Raw genomic sequence first — 16,435 nt, 5'->3', positions numbered from 1 at the left:
TGAGACCAGACTGGGCAACAGTGGGACCTCCTCTCTACAAAAATTTTTGAAATTAGCTGGGTGTGGTGGTACACGCCTGTGGTCCCAGCTACTCAAGCTGCTGAGGTGAGATTGCTTGAACCAAGGAGGTCGAGGCTGCAGTGAGCCAAGATCTTGCCACTGCACTCTAGGGTTGGCAACAGAGTGAGATTCTGTCTCAATAAAAACAAAGACAAAACTCCGATTGTACAAGGGATGGGGGCAGAGGAGAGATGGGGACAAGCTAATAAATAACATCTTTGGGTTTGGTGGGACCAAATCAAAACACCAGCCAAGCAGCAAGACAAAGAGGACCCTGCCTTCCCCTTCCTGTCCCAGGAAATGTCTCGCTTCTGGGAAGTTTCCCTTATCTATGCATCCATGTAGCTCTATCCTTCCTTGCAGGCAGCCCCCTTCCTGGAAGGTGGGGGTTAACGAGATGATTCATGGAGGTAGGAGGTAGTGGAATGTCTATGTGCAAACCTACCTTTTGGTTCCCAGCGGTAGCTTCCCAGGGAGATTTGGAGAATGGGAACATGAAACGTGGTGAAAACTGCTTCCAAGAAACTCAGTGTGGGGCCCGTGAGTTCTCTGGGGTGTATAGTACAAAGAGCAGACAGTGGGGGGCCACAAGGAACCCTGGTATTCCATCTGAAGGCCTGGTTTGCATCTCCTGTCTGCCAGGGAGGATGCTCTGATGTATAGATAGCAATCCCTGCCTACCTCTAACTAAGCAGAGTACTTGAAATGTGAATATAGACACGTGTGATTTTATGTCCTGGGTAGACAAAGGCAGTTCCCGCCAGGCGTGATGGCTCACGCCTGTAGTCCCAGCACTTTGGGAGGTTGAGGCGGGTGGATCACCTGAGGTCAGGAGTTCGAGACCAGCCTGGCCAACATGGTGAAACCCCATCTCTACTAAAAGTACAAAAAGATTAGCCAGGCCTGGTGGTGGGCACTTATAATCCCAGCTACTTGGGAGGCTGAGGCAGAAGAATTGCTTGAACCTGGGAGGCAGAGGTTGTGGCGAGCTGAGATCGAGCCACTGCACTCCAGCCCGCGTGACAATGCAAGACTCTGTCTCAAAAAAAAAAATCCTTAAGATTTTTTTTTTAAGAGATGAGGTGCTGCTTAGTTGTCCAGGCTGGTCTCAACCTCCCAGACTCAAGAGACCCCCTGCCTCAGCCGTCTGAGTAGCTGGGACTACAGGTGTGAGCCACCATGCCTGGTGTATTTCCTTTTTCTCTTTCTTCCTCATTGTCTTCTCTTCTTTTCCAGTAAGGCCAAGGCAAACACCCGTGAGATTTCAATGACATTTTTTTCTCATTCACTGAGATGTGTGGGAGGAAAACCTGGGGTGGGAGTCAGAGTGCTGGGAGCGCCCCCCTCCGACCCAGAGCATCCTTGCCTCTGTCCCACTCAGAGCACCTTGGGAGGTCCTGGAAGTGTGGCAGGAGCATTTTGAATACTTGAAAAGGATGCCATTTTTGCTGTAGTTTCAACAGAGCAGAGTCCATTGCACAGCATTGGATGACCCCCCCCCCCAATTTCATCTAAGAATGACTTTGGGGGCTGGACTCGTGGCTCATGCCTGTAACCCCAGCAGTCTGAGAGGCTGAGGCGGGTGGATCAAGAGGTCAGAAGTTTGAGAGCAGCCTGGCCAGTATGGTGAGACCCCATCTCTACTAAAAATATAAAAAATTAGCCGGGAGTGGCGGCGTGCTCTTGTAATCCCAGCTACTCAGGAGGCTGAGTCAGGGGAATCACTTGAACCCAGAAGGTGGAGGTTGCAGTGAGCCAAGATTGCACCACTGCACTCCAGCCTGGGCAATAGAATGAGACTCTGTCTCAAAAAAAGAGAAAAACAAAACAAAACCAAAAACAACAACAACAAAAAGATTTGCATGAGTTTTTGACTAGGATGAAGTTGATTCTTTGCAGCTTCTAAGGTAAGGTCATAAAAGAAGGTCATTTCCACCTGGTTTTCTTGGGAAGCTAACCATCATGTCATGAAGAAGCCCAAACCAGTCTACGCAGAGACACCACATAGGGGGCCACGTGTAGATGTTTCAGCCAGAAGTCCAGTGAAGCCTGGGTCAATAGGCGTTATCGATTCTTTTTAATTTTTATTGTTAGTATTTGTTTGTTTGTTTATTTATTTACTTTGAGACGGAGTCTTGCTCTGTTACTAAGGCTGAAGTGCAGTGGCACGGTCTTGGCTCACGGCAACCTCTGCCTCCAGGGTTCAAGCACTTCTCCCGTCTCAGCCTCCCAAGTAGCTGGGATTACAGGCACGCACCACTGTGCCTATCTAATTTTTTTTTTTTTTTAGTAGAAATGAGGTTTCACCATGTTAGCCAGGCTGGTCTTGAACTCCTGATCTCAGGTGATCTGCCTGCTTTGGCTTCCCAAAGTGCTGGGATTACAGGCATGAGTCACTGTGCCCGGCCTAATTTTTGTGTTTTTGATAGAGACAAGGTTTCACCATATTGGCCAGGCTGGTCTCGAACTCCTGACCTCAGGAGATCCACCCACCTTGGCCTCCCAAAGTGCTGGGATTACAGGCTTGAGCCACCGCGCCCAGCCTGGATATCAATTCTTAATATGTGAATGAAGATGACTCCCAATGATCCAGCCCCAGCCATTGAGTTGTCCCCAAGCTTTGAGTCTTCCTAGCTGAGGCCCCAGACACTGTGAAACAGAGGCAAGCTGTCCCCGCTCTGCTCAGTTTAAATTCTTGAGCCATAGGGTCTGTGTATATAGTAAATGATTGTGGCATACCTGCACCACGAAATTTGTGGATGGTCTGTGACCCACCAGTAGTAATGGGAATACCTGTTTTCTTCCTTTCTTTCTCTCCCTCTTTCTCTTTCTTTTTTTCTTTCTCTCTTTCTTTTCTTTCTCTTTCTCTCCCTCTCTCTTTCTCTCTTTCTTTCTGTCTTTCTTTCTTTCTTGACGGATTCTCGCTCTATTGCCCAGGCTGGAGTGCAGTGGTGCAATCTCAGCTCACTGCAGCCTCCAACTTCCAGGTTCAAGTGATTCTCCTGCCTCAGCCTCCCGAGTAGCAGAGATTGCAGGCACTGCCTGCCGCGCCCGGCTACCTTTGTATGTTTTACATATCCATTGAATTTCCCTAAATGTCATTTACTGTTCCCCTAAAATCATCCACACTTTCCCATCTCCCTTTCCCCTAAGCAGTAGGATGTATAAGCATTTGCACTCCTTTGAGATACGAGACAGTCACTCTGCTTCTCCCCTGTGCACGCCAGTAAACTTCTGTGCCCTCTCTCCAATTAATCTGCCTTTTGTGAGTTGATTTATTATTATCATTATTTTTTATAGAGATGGGGTTTGATCATGTTGGCCAGGATGGTCTCCATCTCTTAACCTCGTGATCCGCCTGCCTTGGCCTCCCAAAGTGCTGGGATTATAGGCGTGAGCCACCGTGCCCGGCCTCGGAGCCTTATTTCCTGTATCTCTACTGTCCCCGTCACTCCCCTACCACACCCTGTCCTAGCGGGGGGCCTTGGCACTCAGTTCTGCCAGCTTCTAGGGCTGGCCTGCTGCATCCCTTCAGCCCTCACAGGGGTTGCTTGCCTCCTCCACTACTGGCCGGGTCGAATCCCTTCCCAGTGCCAGCTCCTGCTCCCCACTCGGAGGTCTGCATTCCAGCCAACAGCAGGCGGCTTTCTGGGGGCCTCATCTGATGCCTGGGGCCTCTCTGCTTCCACCTGCAGTTGCTGATACTGTGAAGGGCTGGGGCTGTTGGCGGCTTGTCCCTTCCCTGTTTTCATTTTGGCGTTTATGAAGACAGCGCATCACCTGGTCTTGTTGTAAATGATCCTCTTTTTTTTTATTGCTTTCTAGTTCTCTCTCTCTCTCCAATAGACAGAGTCTTGCTCTGTCACCCAGGCCGGAGTGTAGTGGTACGATCTCAGCTCACTGCAACCTCCAGGTTCAAGCAATTTTCCTGTCTCACCCTCCCAAGTAGCTGGGATTACAGGTGCGTGCCACCACACCCAGCTAATTTTTGTATTTTTAGTAAGGACAGGGTTTTACCATGTTGGCCAAGCTGGTCTTGAACTCTTGACCTCAAGTGATCTGCCTGCCTCGGCCTCCCAAAGTGCTGGGATTACAGGCATGAGCCATCGCGCCCAGTCTTCTCTCTCTCTTTAAAAGATTTTGTAAGATCCAAAAACCAAGCTGCTGCCACTGTTGCCATATTCCTGGGTCTCACTTTTAAAGCTTTCTGGGAAGAGAGAACCTCTCATTTATCTCTGAAAATTAATCCTCCAGGCAAGGAACTTACAGTTATGTGTGAACCAACTTGTTTATTATGAATCTAGCTCATTGTCTTTTAGCCGGGCATCTGGGGGAAACTCTCATGGTTCTCAGAGACACTGTTCACCTGCAGCCAAGTTTCCTGAGCACCGCCCCATCTTCTCCACAGTGAGCGGCCCTTCACCGTCATTCAAAGCTGAACCGTTGGTTGATGGATCGGCTCTTCAACCAGGCACCCCACAGAGCTTGAGCAGAATAAAAAATCCTGCCGCTTCTTCAAAGAAATGAATTTTCATCTTTAAAAGAGTTTTGTTTTAGGGAAAAATCAGTGGTTTTCTTTTCCTCTTATTGCTGGTCAATTTCACCACAAATAACTTGTAGTCAGTCCTGCCACATCAACACCTCTGGTTTTACCCAATACACCTTTGTAAGGCAAGCACGAGAAATAATAGATGCCTGTTTGTACAGTTGGGAGTTAGCGCAGTTGTTTTCTCCATTTCTCTCCCAGATCTGATCTTTTTTTTTTTTTTTTTTTTTTTGAGATGGTGTCTTGCTGTGTGGCCAAGCTGGAGTGCAGTGGCACCATCTCGGCTCACTGCAGCCTCTGCCCCCTGGGTTCAAGCGATTCTCCCACCTCAGCCTCCCAAGTAGCTGGGATTACAGCACCCACCACCACAGCCAGCTAATTTTTTTTTTTTTTAAAGATACGGTTTCACCATGATGGCCAGGCTGGTCTTGAACTCCGGACCTCAGGTGATCCACCCACCTCGGCCTCCCAAAGTGCTAGGATTACAGGCGTGAGCCACCACGCCTGGCCAAATTTTTGTATTTTTAGTAGAGATGGGATTTCACCACGTTGGCCAGGGTGTTCTCCAGCCTTCGACCTCATGATCCGCCCACTTCAGCCTCCCAAAGTGCCACCGCGCCCGGCCAGATCTGACTTTTTTTTTTTTTTTTAAAGATCTGCCTTTAAATTTGGAAGTCTCACTTTTGTATCTAAAGACTGATAGTTCTAAAAAGACAGTTTGATATTCTTTAAAGGCTATGTTGTAACACAATGGAAGCAGTGGCAAGCAAATAAAAGAAAGAATGTACTTGGTTCTGACCTCAACTTGTAGTCAGAGTGACATGGTTTGGACATCGACCCCTCCAAATCTCATGTTAAAATACAATTCTCAATGTTGGAGGTGGGGCGTGGTGGGAGGTGTCGTGGGCGCGGATCCCCCCGGAAGGACTTGGTGGCCTCCCTGTGGTCATGGGTCATTCTCGCTCTATTAATTCATGCAGGAGCTGGCTGTTTGAAAGAGCCTGGTGTTTCTTTTGCTTCCTCTCTTGTCATGTGACACACTTGCTCCCCACTCACCTTCTGCCACGAGTGAGTGTCCTGAGGCCTCCCCACAGGCTGAGCAGATGTGGGTACCAAGCTTATACAGCCTGCAGAACTGTGAGCCCAGAAACCTCTTTTCTTTAGAAAGTGGCAGTCTGAAGAATTCCTTTAGCAATGCAAAATGGGCGAATGCACACAATGCGTAAAAAGATCTAGGGGCAATTTAAATACATTTTCTTTTTCTTTCTTTTTTTGTAGAGATGGGGTTTTCGCCTTGTTGTTCTTGCTGGTCTCAAACTCCTGACCTCAGGTGATCCACCCACCTTGGCCTCCCAAAGTGCTGGGATTATAGGCATGAGCCACTGGGCCCGGTCAATACATTTTAAAAGTTATTTTTATTTTAAGAGTCATTTTGCATCAGTAGACTTCCTAGTACAGACTGAAAGCATCACTGCCCACTACTCAATAAACAGGTGAGAAGAAAGTGGGTAATCTAGCCGGCTTCCAGGCCCTGTGTGTTTCTTCCTCATGCATATGCTAAACATTTTTTGAAAATTATTATTATTATTTTTACCATTACTGTTTCAACATAAACATCTTTTTTATTTTTAATTTAATTAATTAATTTATTTTTTACGAGACAGGGTTTCATCATGTTGGTCAGGCTGGTCTTGAACTCCTGACTTCAGATGATCCGCCTGCCTCGGCCTCCCAAAGTGCTGGGATTACAGGCATGAGCCACTATGCCCAGACTTTTAATTATTTTTTTTTAAATAGAGATGAGTTTCACAATCTCGGCCAGGCTGGTCTTGAACTCCTGACCTTGTGATCCACCCATTTTGGCCTCCCAAAGTTCTGGCATTACAGGTGTGAGCCACCACGCCGGCCTATGCTAAACATCTGGAAATCCTTTAACAAGCTGCTGGTCCTTGTCTTGATCTGCATATGAGAAAACGAAGCCAAAGAACATATGGGCAGAATATGGCCTGCGCATTGTGTGTGCCCAGAAGGGGAGAAGCTGGCTGTTGGTGGTGGGGGGATGGGGTGTGTCGGGGGTATCCCATGGGAATTTTGTCTGGGTCCTAAAGGAGGACTTAAGTAATATATTCAAAAATAATAAGCCAGATTTGTTTGTTTAAAAAATTCTTTAAGTGCATTAATCAGCATTTACTACATAGCTTTTCCGTGAAATCCACCTTTACAAGTGCGGAGGAGAAAATACATCATATTCGTGAACCATGGAAAGATGCTCAGTGGAGATGTGGGGGAAGAACATGGGAAGACAGGGCTATACGTGACAGTCCATGAGTCTTTTTTTTTTTTTTTTTTTACATAATTATCTCTTTATTCACAAAGGGTATAGTAAATTGATTGTAAATAACATTGTAAATAACTTTCTAAATGCTAATATTCAAAACTTTTGGATTAAAATGTATTTTTCAAAGTGTACTTACTTTTGATTTATTTATTTCATTTAAAAAATTTAAATAGGGCTCTTTAATCAAAAATGGTATTTAAAGCCAAAACAGTATAGTGCTTAGAATTTGGAGTAGATAGATTCATCATCAATGAGTAATAAATCTTAGGACAATCAAAAAATGGCTAATAAAATGAACACAATGGAAGATATTTATTAAAATGTAGACTTAATCTATAAATTGACCATATGTTTATGATTGATAGATGTGTACTATCATTTTAAAATAAAGATTAAATTTTCATATTCCTCCTCATCCAGTGCGATGGTTCCCAAGGCTTACATTTCTCCTGCTGGGGCTGGACCTGATAGGGCCCTGGTCTGTGTTCCAGCCCTGTCTTCTCACTACCACTAAGTGTTTCCCCTGCACACCTGCCTTGTTTTTCTGGCTCTGAGCCCTTGTTCATACTGTTCCTTCCAATTCTGCCTTACACAGGCCTTTTTTTTTTTTCCCATTTATTTATTTATTTTATTGCATTTTACAGTCTATGAGTCTTAAAGCCCATGGATGACACAGGTACCATATAATACAGGTCGCCAGAGGTTTTTTTTTTCTTTTTTCTTTGAGACGGAGGTTTGCTCTTTTGCCCAGGCTGGAGTGCAATGGCATGATCTTGGCTCTCTGCAACCTCTGCCTCCCAGGTTCAAGCAATTCTGCTGCTTCAGCCTCCCCAGTAGTTGGGATTACAGCGCACGCCAGCATGCCCGGCTAATTTTTGTGTTTTTAGAAGAGATGAGGTTTCGCCATGTTGGCAAGTCTGGTCTCCAACTCCTAACCCCAAGTGATGCACCCACTTCAGCCTCCCAAAGTGCTGAGATTACAGGCATGAGCCACGGCTCCCGGCCGAGTCAGAGCTGTTTTGACTTGCAGTGCTTAGAAAGGGCTTTGGAAATTTTTTATTAGGTTTGAGGGATCATGGGAGAGACTTCATGCAAATTCATGCAAAATCCATAATTGATAAGGAAAAGATATGTTTTGAGGACGAGGAAGGGGACTGCTTGTGGATCACGTGGCGGTGATCACTGATGACTATTTGAAAATGATTCCAGATCCTGCAGGTTTTTTCTCCTGTTATCTGCATGACAGGCTGCAAGAGGAGCGGTCCTTTGACGCTATCTCCTCATGACACTTCCGGCAATATCTGACGGATGGCCTGCTAAACTGGTCATATTTCACTGCCCTCTGAAGCCTGCTTCTCAAAGCCACTACTTCAGGACCAAACACCCAGTCATTTGTAGATGGCTTTGTTTGGGAAAAGAGACATCAGTGGGGACTTAGGAAATCATCTAATTAAGAGGCTTTCACTGGAAGGCCTAATTTGAATGGATTCACATTGTAAGAGGGAAGTGAACTGTTAGGATTTGCTGCAAGCGTTCCTGCATCTCAGTCCAGCGCCTGTTAGCTCACAGCAGAAACACATGCTTGTCAGTCAAAGAAAGTTATTATGCATTACTTTCTCCACTTCCAGAGAAGAATGCAAATGTTCCCTATAAAAGCAAGGGCAGTAGGAGGAGGGGGCAGGCCGGGGCTTTTGGTGCACTACCTGCTGCCCGTAAATCTAGAGTCCTTTTAATACCACTTGGTACTTCTTATGTAGCATTGTTGAAGGACATTCAATCCAATGCCACCACAAGGAAAAGTGCCTTCTCCATAGCTGGCTGTCTGGAATGGACGCTGGGTGAGATTGGCTCCTCTGAATTCCTGGCTTTGCTGCACATGCAGCCATTAGATCCAGGCTGCTCAAAGGAAAGGGACAAAACTTGGCAGAGGGCAATTCCTGGGAAGGGAATCTGCAGGGGGTGGGGGGGGCAGCAGGTGGCACTCTGGCAGCTTGGGGAGGGGGCTGGAAGGGGAGGTGGAGAGGCTGAGTTCTGGAGGAGAGGAGTAGAGCTCCTGAGGTGGACCTGCCCTTTTGATACTTGGCGAAGGCCGTGGCCCTCCCGGCAGCAGCTGTTGTCTTTAGCCTTGATATGTCATGGCCATGTTTCCCATCTCAAATATTTGATGTATCTCTTCATTATCCTAAGCAGTAGCACTAATTAGTTGCCCCATAGAAGTTAGCACTCAAGGCAGAGCTGTTTCTCCATAAGCCATTTCACTTGGGATGAATGTGTCAATGCACAGGAAAGACCCACTGTTGTAATGCAGCGTGGCCAGAGTCCGGTTCTGTGGCACTGCCACGAGTGACGCAGAGTCAGCAGCAGCGGCTTCGCCCCCTGGAGGTCCTGTTTGCTGAGATTCATCCCCGAGGTCATTTGTGTGTGCCACGAAGAGGCGGCATCCCTTTCTCTTTCCTGACTCTGATCCCACCTGTACTATCCTGTGGGCATGAGGAGCCTGCAATGGGCAGAGGAACTTGCAAATCCCACTTGCACATCCCAAGTGATGTCCCTCCTTGAAAACTGCATTCATCCATTTAAATGTAGACATTTTGAACTTACTATACGCTGAGGATGAGATAAAAAAATCCCATTTAAATCCACTTTTGCATTTGTTGAGGAATATTGTTACATGCATGTGTTAATTTGCTAAGGCTTCCATAACAAAGTGCCACAACTGGGGGGCTTAAAGAACAAATATTTATTCTCTCAGCCTCCTGAGGCTGGAAGTCCAAAATCCTGAAGTCCAAAATCAAGGCAGAGTTGAGTCCTCCTGCATCCTCTTTCCTTGGCTTGCAGACGTCTGTCTTCTCCCTGTGTCCTCACAGGGTTGTCCCCGCTGTGTGTGCCTATGTCCTCGTTTCTTTCTTTCTCTTTCTTTCCCTTTCTTTTTCTTTCTTTCCTTTCCTTCCTTCCTTCCTTTCTTCTTTTTCTTTCTTTCTTTTCTTTCTTCCTTCCTTTTTTTCTTTCTTTCTTCTTTCTTTATCTTTTTTTTTTTTTGATGGAGTCTTGCTGTGTCACCAGGCTGGAGTGCTGTGGCGAGACCTTGGCTCACTTGCATCCTCTGCCTCCTGGGTACAAGCGACTCTCCTGCCTCAGCCTCCCGAGTAGCTGGGATTACAGGCATGCACCACCATGCTCATTAATTTTTGTATTTTTAATAGAGACAGGGTTTCACCATGTTGGCCAGGATGGTCTCAATCTCCTGACCTTGTGATCTACCTGCCTTGGCCTCCCAAAGTGCTGGGATTACAGGTGTGAGCCACTGTGCCCGGCCTCATCTCCTTTTCTTATGGGACCCAGACAGATTGGATTAGGGCCCACACATCTGTATGACCTCATTTTAAATTGATTACCTCTGTAAAGGCCCTTCCTTCGCATAGAATCACCTTCTGAGGTTCTTGGGGTTAGCACTTCAACATATGACATTTGAGAGGCACCATGTAGTCTCTCAGTGTCTGCTCTGTTAGGACCCGCACTCCCAAAGAATTGCTTTTAGACCTAGTTCCCAAATGATTTTTCCTTTAAAAAGCTGGTCTTCTTTTGTAACTTTCTTTATATTTTGACTGCAGCCGTGGTCATTGTGGCTCAACCTACATTTCCAGCTCATATTTAGAATAGCACAGTGGCTCTCAAAGTGGAACGTGCATTGGTGTTAGAGATAGGGCTTTGCTATATGACCCAGGCTGGTCTCAAACTCCTGGGCTCAAGCGATTCTCCCGCCTCAGCCTTCCAAAATGTTGGGATTACAGGCATGAGCCATCGCACCTGGCCAGAATTTGCATTTCGGACAGGCTCCCAGGTGATGCGTATGCTGCCGGTCTGGGGACCAGAGTTCCAGAACTGCTGAGAGCAGCTCATCCGTCTACTCCAGAGGCAGAGCACCAGGGGGCGCTGTGGGAGCGCCTCCGGCCTGGGCGATACCGCCCCCGCTGCGTTTCAGCCGTCGGGTCCTAGCTTGCGCCTGTATGTGGGCACCAATGCACCTGGCATCCTCCTCACCTCCCATTGACATCCTTCTCCTTGCAGGAGGGCTCCGACCTTAAATTGTTATTATCCAACCTCGGCGGTGACATTCAGATTTCAAAAGTAATAAAATTTTCAATGATCATTCTTACCTGGCAGGGTAGACACCGTGACCGCGAAGGTGGTTTTCCCAGGGCGAGGCTTATCCATTGCACTCCGGATGTGCTGTCCCCAGCGATTTCCCCAAATGTGGGAAACTCGACTGCATAATTTGTGGTAGTGGGGGACTGCGTTCGCGCTCTCCCCTGGTATAAAAAAAATTTTTTTTAATGAAATAAACCTGTAATGCATAAAGCAGTCATGAACTATCCATGTCTTTATTGAATAAGAGATCTTTTGGTACCAAAGTGATCCGTACATGGAAAAAAAAAAAAAAAGGAAAAGAAAAAAGTCTAGGAATATAGAAGGGTCTTACTTTTGGATTCTTGTTCCTACATTTTGTCTGTCAGAGTCAATAGAGGATCCATTTACTTGTGAAATTAATTTCCTAACCATCTGTCATCCTTTCTCCTAACTCTGTAATTTTTGCATGGTACAATGTGAGCTATTTTTGCCTAAAGCTAAAATATGTGTGTAACTGACAGCAAGATAAGCATAAGGTTTTGCATGACTCAGCTAGGTTAATCAAAGAGGATGGTTGCTATTTTGGGAGAAGGGAAGTTAATTAAATACATAACTAATTATATATATATTAGAGAAAACTAATATAATTAAACTACAGTTTTGAGTGGTATGAGTCAGAATGATGATTAAAAGTGACCGTCATGAAAAAATACAATATTTATTAACTATGGGGGGACTAACAAATGAAGTCTTCAAAAAGTTTGGGATGGGCTTGGTTATGTGTAATCCTCATGAAATTTTTGTTCAAGGATTTTAAATGTTCAGTGAAAGCAATATAACTACATTACAAACTTTATTTGTGATTTCTAGCAATCTTCCAAGTGAGGTGGAGAAATTGATGATTAAGAATGCACCTCTGTGAAGGAAAAAAATTCTATTAGAGGAAATAAAAGGCACAGGGAGGAATGTCATATTATTTTGGTATAAGCAGATTTCCAAATACTAAATTAGCAAAGAATGTTTATCAGGAACCTTTTTTTTTCTGTATGTTTCATCACACTTCAAATTAGCAAAGAATATCACCTTTTGTCAACATCAAGATGGGGAGAGATAAATTCTGCCTGTTGCAAGGAAGAAGAAAAATAACAGGTAAGGAAGGCGCTCACTGTAAGGACAATTCTTGGGAGAAGCAGATGGTAGCTCCCAGAGGGTGGCAGTGGTGAGAAGACAGCTCCTGTCCTCCACCCCAGGGCTCAACCCTCAGATTTGTGCTTGTGTCTGGTCTCTGCTCAGGGGCAGAGAAGAGCTGAAGAATAAAACAAAAAATCTGTTGAGGTGGCAACTGAGATCCTCAGTCATAGGTTACTGTAAGGTGAAAATTGCCTGCTCTTTCTTTTTTTCTTTTTTGTTTTCCTTCGAGATGGAGTCTTGCTCTGTCACCCAGGCTGGAGTGCACTGGTGTCATCTCGGCTCACTGCAACCTCCGCCTCCTGGCTTCAAGCAATTCTCCTGCCTCAGCCTCCTGATTAACTGGGATTACAGGCACCAGCCACCATGCCTGACTAATTGTTGTATTTTTAGTAGAGATGGAGTTTTACCATGTTGACCAGGCTGGTCTCGAACTCCTGACCTCATGATTCACCCACCTTGGCCTCCCAAGGTGATCCCACAGGGTGATCACAATGGCTCCACTGTGCCTAGCTTGCCTGCTTTCTTTCTTTCTTTCTTCTTTTTTTTTTTTTTTCTTTCCTTTTTTCTTTCTTTCTTTCTTCCTTTCTTCCTTTCTTTCTTCCTTTCTTTCCTTTCTTTCCTTTCTTAGATGGAGGTCTCGTTCCTGTTCACACAGGCTGGAGTACAGTGGTGTGATCTCTGCTCACTGCAACGTCTACCTCCTGGGTTAAAGCTATTCTCCTTCCTCAGTCTCCCAAGTAGCTGACATTACAGGCATGTGCCACCATGCCCAGCTAATTTTTGTAGTTTTAGTAGAGATGGCGTTTCACCATGTTGGCCAGGCTGGTCTCGAACTCCTGACCTCAGGTGATCCACCCACCTCGGCCTTAAAGTGCTGGAATTACAGGTGTGAGCCACTGCGCCCGGTCTGCCTGCTCTTTCAAATGGAATCCTACAGTTGTCACATCTGGGGTATGTGTGCCACTGTCTTCATTGTAAAGGAAAACTGGCATTCACATGGTGTCTCAGTTTGCTTGGGCTGTTGTAACAAAGTAGCAGATTCTAGAATAAAGTCATTTTGTTTTTATTTGTTTATTGTTCTGGCACAGGGTCTTGCTCTGTTGCCCAGACTGAAGTGCAGTGGCTCAACCATGGCTCACTGCAGCCTTGACCTCCCAGGCTCTAGTGATCCTCCTCCATCTCAGCCTCCCAAGTAGCTGGGACAACAGGCCTGTGCCACCATTCCTGGCTAATTTTTTTAATATTATTTTTTGTAGAGACTAGAGTCTTCTTATGTTGCCCAGTCTGGTCTCAAACTCCTGGGCTCAAGTGATCCTACTGCCTCAGCCTCCCAAAGTGCTAGGATTACATCCATGAGCCACCACCCCTGGTCTCAACATGGCTTTGTTATAAGGCTGATGGGAAAAGAATGATCCTCATCTGGAGCCGATACCTGTGTTAGTTGGAGTCTGTCTGCATGTTCTCCCCATGCCTGTGTGGGGTTTTTTTCTGGGTGCCCCTGTTTCCTCCTCAGTCCCAAGGTCATGCTTGTTAGGTGAACTGGTGTGTCTACACAGTCCCAGTGTGAGTGAGTATGAGCGTGCGTGGGAGGCGCCCTGCAAAGGGAGAAGTGTGCTGTAGGAACTTAACTCTTGTTTATATCAATTAGCCTATTGATTAGAAAATTGATTTTGTTATACGTCATTTCACTTAAAGTCACAGTTTCCAAGAATTTTTTTGACAATGTTAAGTGAGGGCTTTCTGTATCACACACTGGGCAGCTTAAACAATAGAAATTTGTTTTCCCACAATTCTGGAGGCTGGAAGTCTGAGATCAAGGTGTCTGCAGCGGTGTTCTCTCCTGAGTCCTCTCTCCTTAGCTTTGCAGGTGGGCGTCCTCGCCATGTGTCTCATCTCGTCTTCTGATAAAGAACACCAGTCATATTGGATTAGGTGCCACCCTAAAGACCTCAGTTAGCATTAGTTACCTCTTTATTTATTTTGAGACAGAGTCTCACTCTGTCGCCCAGGCTGGAGTGCAATGGCATGATCTCAGCTCATTGCAACCTCCGCCTCCCCGGTTCAGGCAACTCTCCTGCACGTAGCTAGGATTACAGGCATGTGCCACCACACCCAGCTACTTTTTCTATTTTTAGTAAAGACAGGGTTCTGCCATGTTGGCCAGGTTGGTCTTGAACTCCGGACCTCAGGTGACCTGCACACATTGGCCTCCCAAAGTGCTGGAATTATAGGCATGAACCACCATGCCCAGCCAGTTACCTCTTTAAAGACTCTGTCTCCAAATACAGTCACATTCTGAGACACTGGCGGTTCGGATTTCAACACACACAGTTTGGATGTCCAGAGGACAGAGTGTTATCTGCCACAGCAAACTGACACACCTGGCTTCCTTTGACAGAAAGTGAGTCTGTGACTTGGCAACTGCACCATATGTGTCCGCTCTGAAGGGGACTAAGTCCAACCAGTTATTAACCATCATGTGGGGTGCCTTTGGTTAATTAAAGGGAGTCCAGTGCTAGGTGTCCTACTTCCGAGGAACAAGACACTGATACATTTAAAATGTTTACTGGCTGGGCATGGTGGCTCACACCTGCAATACCAGCACTTTGGGAGGTCGAGGTGGGCAGATCACCTGAGGACAGGTGTTCAAGACCAGCCTGGCCAACATGGTAAAACTCCATCTCTACTTAAAAATACAAAAATTAGCTGGGCGTGGTGGCATGTACCTGTAGTCTCAGCTACCTGGGAGGCTGAGGCAGGAGAATTGCTTGAACCTGGGAGGCGGAGGTTGCAGTGAGCTGAGATCGTGCCACTGCACTGCAACCTGTAGACAAAATGAGACTCCATCTCAAAACAAACAAACAAACAAAAATGGTTGCCGGGCGCTGTGGCTAATGCCTGTAATCCCAGCATTTTGGGAGGCCGAGGCGGGTGGATCACTTGAGGTCAGGAGTTCGAGACCAGGCTGGTCAACATGGAGCAATCCTATCTCTTAAAAAAAAAAGTGGTTGAAGAACATATGCTTGCATTGATTCTGGGTTGGACACTCAGCTACGTGGAACTGTTGATGCTTAACCTTAAACATGGGAGGCAGAGGAAATGGTGTATTGTATTGTTTATGACAGGTAATAATCCACCAAGGTTAGCTGGATGATTGACTGAAGGTATTAATTGGCCAAGGGCCTAGGAGCATTATATAGAATTTTGCTAGCATATTATACAGAGAAATGGAGATTAAGTATTCTCTATTCTTGGCTGGGTACAGTGGCTCGCGCTTGTAATCCCAGCACTTTAGGAGGCCAAAGCAAGTAGATCGATCAAGCCCAGCAGTTTGAGACCAGCTTGGTCAACATGGTGAAATGCCTTCTCTACAAAAAATACAAAAATTAGCCAGGCGTGGTGGTGTACAACTACCACCAGCTAGTCTCAGCTGCTCAGGAGGCTAAGGTGGGAAGATGGCTTGACCCAGGAGGTTGAGGCTGCAGTTAGCCGAGATCACGCCACTGAACTTCAGCCTGGGCAACAGAGTGAGACCCTGTCTCAAAAAGAATTTTTTTTCAAGTATTCTGTATTCTTGTTAATGGCACATTTGATTAAAAACAGAAAACCTTAGCACCTAATGTCTGATGAAAGCTTTTTATTTTTACTGTTTATAAGCTCTGTTGGACTTGAGAAACCTTTTTAAATTTTCTTTTTTTTTTTGGAGATGGAGTTTCGTTCTTGTTACCCAGGCTGGAGTGCAATGGCGAGATCTCGACCCACCGCAACCTCCGCCTCCTGGGTTCAAGCAATTCTCCTGCCTCAGCCTCCTGAGTAGCTGGGATTACAGGCACGCGCCACCATGCCCAGCTCATTTTTTGTAGTTTTAGTAGAGATGGGGTTTCACCATGTTGACCAGGATAGTCTCGATCTCTTGACCTCGTGATCCACCCGCCTCGGCCTCCCAAAGTGCTGGGATTACAAGCGTGAGCCACCGTGCCCGGCCTAAATTTTCTTTTTTTAAAGCAGAATCTGATCAAATATTCCATATAGCAGGAAACAGCACATTTTATGCTTAAGGAGGAGAAAATGTAGCACATCATGATTCAGGTTTTTAACATATTTCTATTTGGCAGATTGGGATTGAGATAGGTATGTTTAAACAGTTTGGATGACGACCCCAGGGTGATGAT

The 16,435-nt window shown here is 46.0% G+C and overlaps 1 non-coding gene across 1 annotated transcript; it reads left to right on the top strand.

Moving 5' to 3' along the window:
• The first annotated feature begins 11,093 nt into the window (after positions 1-11,093).
• Positions 11,094-11,257, top strand: LOC116524923. The gene has a single exon (XR_004257524.1). It is a non-coding gene; the product is annotated as a U1 spliceosomal RNA (small nuclear RNA).
• Positions 11,258-16,435: the final 5,178 nt, after the last annotated feature.

Source organism: Sapajus apella, unplaced genomic scaffold (assembly GCF_009761245.1).
Source record: "Sapajus apella isolate SASKATOON/1434 unplaced genomic scaffold, GSC_monkey_1.0 scaffold46, whole genome shotgun sequence".
Classification (NCBI taxonomy): Eukaryota; Metazoa; Chordata; class Mammalia; order Primates; family Cebidae; genus Sapajus; species Sapajus apella.
The sequence above is the reverse complement of the archived record's forward strand: the minus strand, read 5'-3'. Positions and strand labels throughout refer to the sequence as shown.